This window comes from Pongo abelii, chromosome 3 (assembly GCF_028885655.2).
Source record: "Pongo abelii isolate AG06213 chromosome 3, NHGRI_mPonAbe1-v2.0_pri, whole genome shotgun sequence".
Classification (NCBI taxonomy): Eukaryota; Metazoa; Chordata; class Mammalia; order Primates; family Hominidae; genus Pongo; species Pongo abelii.
Genome location: NC_071988.2, coordinates 88536389 through 88543033, shown reverse-complemented (window position 1 = coordinate 88543033; position 6645 = coordinate 88536389).

The window sequence follows — 6645 nt, the reverse complement described above, 5'->3', positions numbered from 1 at the left end:
TGCAATGAGTTATAAGCAAAAGAGTTAAACTATTGAGCTCTGTGATAAATCAAATATGAGAATTTATTGGAAGGTTCAGTGTACATAATGCATAGATTACTTGTGTTCAAAGAATAAGAATTTAATAACATATTAAACTTTACTGATTTATATTATATTTTCTGTGATGAGTATAAACAAATGTTAGGTTTTTACAGCGTCTCCTTTGATTGACAGAACATTAGCTTTACTTTGAATTGAAACTGCTATAATACTGTTATGCTGCAGAAGCACTGGTTGATGGTAATAGTTGATAACATCTAAGGTAATGGATGTTATTATTCAAGGAAAATAACAGTGAAAATTAAAATATTAATTTATCTTAAACTTTAAAATACTAATGTTTAACTATAAAAACTAAACATTATGTGTCAAATCCAAATATATTATTGTTAAAGACAATTATAAGCTGACTTCATCAGATATAATTATTATACAGAATATTTTGTTTTGGTTATGCATTTTTTTAAAAAAATTATATAATGGAAAATATCTAATTGCAAACATGAGAAAATGAATTATGTGCCAGTATACTCTACATGAAGAGTTAGTACTTAGTGGATAAGTAATATTTTAATTAAGATGTTGTAATTTCTTATAATTAATATACAAATGAGGAAGAAATAAATAATGGCAAAATAAATTTTCAATGTTTTCTTAATTATTTTAAAATGACAAGCTTAGGGTGTTTAAAAGAAATTTAAGCAGTATAATTTTGGCAGATATCAAAGTGTCCTTTATATTGTTTCTTATAGGTAGCTTTATATTACAACATTAATCAAACATGGATCATTCCTCCTTATTTTATAGGAATTACAAACACTTGTGACTATGAAGTTGTCACTTCAACTGCTGTATTGTACAAAAGATTTTCCAGCATGATGGTAAGAATTTCAAATAATAATTTTCTCAGTAAAACAAAAACTGAAGTTTAATAAAGTAAGTTGTTCATGAAAATATGTATGAGAACATATGTTCTTTTGAAAAACAACAAGTAGAATATTTCCTTACAGGAGTATTAATGATCATAATGCCTTTAAAATAAAAAAGAAATTCTGTAACTACAGAACTATAAATTCAGAATATCACCTGGAGGATACTCTTGACAGATGTGATACGCAATACAACAAACTTCAAAAAGACAATAAACTGAAAAGAATCTTGCTAATCACACATACACATATCATGGTCCCTCATATGGGTCCACAGTACACAATGAGGTCCACTTGAAGGCTGTGTGGAAGAGAACTGAAATCTATGTGTATATAGTTTACTTATAAAAGTAATTATTATCAAGACATTTAAAAATTACTATTTTTTAAGTTTTACACATTATTAACTATAATGTTTTTACTTTATATTTTTATTTAGGTAAATTTTTCATGAACAAAACAATGTATATCTTCTATGTTAATAGAGAATGAATATATACATAGATTATATCATAATATTTTAAATAAGCTTTTATCATTAGCCATGGAAATTTTGTAATGTTGAAGGACTACATATTTATTTATTACATGTACATGTGCACTTTCCTACATGTGTATTATACTTTAATAATAAGTCTAAAATATATAAATTTGAAAATCTGTAATTACTTAGGATTATAGTATTTATTAATCTGTCATTACTTAGGATTATAGTATTTATAACAGAACATTTATTTAATATATCTGTGCATATTTTGATGATTTTTTATAGGGTTATGTATAACTAGTAAGAAGGCCAATATCTCATTTTTCTAATTTACACTAGTGGTTAATACCATGTAACCCTGAAAATATCCTACATACTTTTTAAAATACATTTTTAGATTTAATTTTTCAAGCATAACTCATAAGTCTTAGAATAGCTAAAATTAATCCATATACAACCCGGCACTTTGCAAAATTTTAATAACTTGATGTAGTGATCCCTTAATGCTAATCAAATCTATTTCTTTATTTTAGGTTAGTCCTGTGATTTATGATTCAGGCAGTGGAAAATGGCTTTACATAGCATCTTATGTAAAAATGTTTTCTTCTCCCTTCCTATAGGCTGTTAAGCTGGTAGTGAACACATTTTCTTTTTGACACAATGTACTAATTTTGATATTGGCATATCACACTTACTGCAAAATACAAGTTATTAACATGATTGTATTTTTATACTTAAATTTAAGGTAAATGGTAATTTCACACAGTGCTTCACTTCCCAAGTGCTGTAAATTTTATTAATGTAGTTTCAATAAGTAAACATGTTAAGCTAAGACCAGTTGTTATATGTATAAATTCAACAATAAAACAAAGGCTCTAATTCAAAAAATAAAACAGAGACTCAAATTCCTAGGATTTGGATGTATGGTAATTCTAACATGAAAGTCACAATATGGGATAATAATAATGTTTGCTGCTTATGTTAAACCATCTTCCATAATGTTGTAATGTGTCTTGGGGTCACACCCTGTTTCTAATATGTTCCAATGAGAAGTGACCTTGAGCAAATTGTTTAATCTCTGTGTTTCAGTTATTAGTTCACTTACCTGTTAAATGATTATAATACTATGTTCAGGTAGGTTTTTGAAATTTAAATCAGAGGTTGAACTAAAACCTTTACAATAAAGCCCAAAAATGTAAATATCAATTAAAATATTTTTTATTATCATTGTTATTCTTGGTTATTATTTTTATATTGTGCTATGGCAGAAGTTCTGGAAAGCATCCACAAATTACAATATGAGTGAATATGAAATAAAATATTTTAAATGTCACATTTGAATGTAAACAGCATTCACACCCCTTCAAAATTAAAAATTTCCAAGTCAAATATTCCTATATTCATTAAAATATCAACAAAATTCTTGTCCTTGAGATGAATTTACTGATTTTGGTGTTAACAAACAGCAGTAAGTGATAACATCAGATAAATCCAGTCCAAAATGTAAAGATATATTTAAGCAATTCCAGATTAAATTGAGCTTCACCGAGGTTAGGATCTGAAAAGAATGAGGTCTTCTAGTAATCAGAAAAGCTCTATGTACAGAAAAGATTAATATGTCATCCATACTATTTGATTAAAAGTCCATGACATTGCCTTTAAAGTTCTTGGAGAAATTGATGGGGCCAAATGTGTAGCAACTTCACTGATAGCTGCTATATTTTAATTATTTTGAATAACTTGATAATCGGCAGAGACATATGAAAATATTTTTTCAGATAGGGATTGAGATAACCCAGCACCAATTTTACCATAGTTCTTCAAATTTTTCATTATTATTTTAAAATAAGAGTAATAATGACTTCTCTTCTCTTTCTAAAAAAAAGGTATTTGAAGAGAATTAAGTCAGCTTTACTTACATGGAGAGTAAATAAAATAATTAGATAAATAAATGTATTTGGTCTAGTTAATTAAGGTTTGGGGATTTTAGTTGCAATCCTCAAATGACAGAGGTTTGCATACTGCACACATTTTTAAAAAATTAAACTTGGTAGCTTATAAAACTTAATATTTACAAGATGAAAAGATTTATGGAGAAGGATGGTGGTGATGATTGTGCAACACTGTGAATGCATTTAATGCCACTAAACTGAACACTTGAAATGGTTAAAATGGTAAATTTTATGTTATGTACATTTCTCACAATTAAAAAATTAAGCTTACTGTTTGAAAATTAAGCTCACTGTTTGAAAATTAAGCTCTTATTGAATCATGCCATTCACATATCCTGTTGAAGTTGCCTATCTATAATTTACCTTTGTTTATTATCTAGCATGTGTTTTATCACCTTATATAGGTCAGTCTATAGTTAAATTTGCTGGTAAAATTATTTCAAATTTACTGTGCAAATTACTTATGAATTCATTTACTATACCTAATTATGCTTTCATTTGGATTTTTGAATATATTCCCTTCACTTTTGCATCTTTTAGAATTCCAGTTACATCACTTTTCCCTTACCTTTCCTTTCCTTTTTTTCTCTCTCTCTCTTTTTTGTTTTGTTTTTTTCTTTTTTTGAGATGGAGTCTCATTTTGTTGCCAGGCTGGAGTACAGTGGTGCGATCTCAGCTCACTGCAACCTCCGCCTCCCGAGTTCAAGCGATTCTCCTGCCTCAGCCTCCTGAGTAGCTGGGACTACAGGCACCCGCCACCACACCCAGCTAATTTTTGTATGTTTAATAGAGACAGGGTTTCACCATGTTAGACAGGATGGTCTTGATCCCTTGACCTCGTGATCAACCAGCCTCGGCCTCCCAAAGTGCTGGGATTACAGGCATGAGCCACCGTGCCTAACGTACCGTTCCTTTCTTTTTTAATTCACATCAGGTAATGTCTAATTTTTCTGTCTTCTTATTCTCTCTCTTCTACAAAGGAACACAGGCTCTCTTCTCTGCCCACAGGCTTCTTTCCACTTCCCTATGTCTGATGTTCTGCCTGTTTGTCTCCTAGGATGTTATTTCCCTTCTGGCAGTCAAGCATCTCAATTCTCAGTTTGTATGTTTGTGTGTGTCTCTGTGTGTGTGTGTTCATGTTTGTTTTTTTTTAACTCTATTTACCCCATTTCTGCCAACATATAATGTCCCATTTGGTTATTGTTTTCATTTTTAGAAAAAAAGTGTTTTCTGCTATCCTTTCTTTTTTCAGTTGACATGAAAATTGGACCAGATTAAAGAACATTTTTGAAAGAGAGAAAGATGACAGTCAGTAGACATGTTCTTGGACTCATCCCCCAACTAAGCTTTGATTTTATTGGATCTACTGATTTGATATGATGTTCCTTCTTGACACTAATATGGTGACTACCCTGGGAACTACACATTCCCTTCTCCTCATTCCTCCTCTTTTCCTACTTCAACAAGTCTTGTCTATTCCTCTTTAGCAGAAACATCATGGTAGCTAAGATAGTTATGAAGGTAGGTTGCATATTAGTGTGATCTGAGAGACAAAAACAGATGCCCTTTTATCAACCAAGGTGGACTCTGAAGTTAAAGAAACAAAAGTTCTCTACAGTTTGAGGGCTCAGGTGTTTGCTGGCATGGCAACTCTCCAAGTTCCTACAGCTACAAGACAAAAACACTCTCTTGCTAAACACCCTAATAATAAGAGCTGTTATGCAATTTATTAGACCCCTCCCAATTCTGACTTACAACCTGGACCACTACAACTCTGATTGGAGAGATGACCAGCCTTACAGACATTCTTTCCTGATAAGCAATTGCAGGTCTTAAGCCCATTCCAGCAGCTTACAGAGGCTGTGCACAAACTGTCTTTGTGTGCTCCAGTTCACCTTTTGGTTTAAATAGCCAAAGTCCACCATATTTTAATACTAAAACCTGGCCCAAAGTGAACATGGGATATATGTTACATATATGTTCATCCATTCCACGTGTGCTTGGCTCACCTCATAAATATCTATAGCTTTTACCTTCAAACCTGCTGAATATGTATGACTCTACTGTGTGATACAGGTTCTGTGAGGCATGAAACCAACCTGTTTTGAAGAGAGACCACCCAGCAAACTCACATAGGAACAGAAAACCAAACACCACATGTTCTCACTTGTAAACGGGAACTGAATTATGAGAACATACGGACACATTCGGGGGAATAACACACACTGGGACCTGTTGGAGGGTTGAGGGTGGAAGGAGGGAGAGTATTAGGAAGAATAGCTAGTGGATGCTGGGCTTAATACCTAGGTGATGGGATGATCTACTCAGTAAACCACAATGGCACACATTTACCTATGTAACAAACCTCCACATCCTGCACATGTACCCCTGAACTTAAAATAAAAGTTGGAAATAAAAAAAAAATACAGAGTACCTTTAACCCATGATGGAGGCTTTCACTTCCCAGTGTGCAAACTGATGTCACCAATAAAGCTCTCTTTTCTACTATTTAGAGAACATGGTTGTCTTTTGGGCAATGTTAGTTAAGAGAAGAGGTGTTGGAGAAAGGCTAGTTGGGGTAACATCCTCTTTCTAATATGTTCCAATTAAGTGAACTTGGGCAAATTGTTTAATCTCTGTGTTTCAGTTATTGGTTCACCTACCTGTTAAATGATTATAATAATATGTTCAGGTAGGTCTTTTGAAGTTTAAATGATAGGTTGAACTAAAACCCTTACAATAACCCCCAAAAGAGTAAATATCAATTAAAATATTATATATTATTATTGTTGTTATTTTGATTATTATTATATTGTGCTATGGTAAACATCAAATAAAATATTTTAAATGTCACATTTGTTCATTGTTTCTATGACCCCATGATGTTTTACACCATACAACATTTTGAAAAATAAAGGATTTATATTTCAATTCCATCAATATTTCAATTAAAAGCTGTGTAATTGATCTTAAAAATATTTTTAAACTACCAAAAAACTAGAAAACAGTTTAAAAATAATGACAATATTTTTGAGCCAAAGCTCAAACTATTTGAGAAAAGGCAAGAACGTTTCACGTTTTAGGATAGCATGAGATCGTGATATTATACAACATATAAAACATTCATAAATATGGCATTACTTCAATATTAAAATGAAGTTAAATATGGGAAAGATAAAGGAGAATTTATGATTACATAAAGATGTATAAAATATATATCCATGGGTGAGGAAAA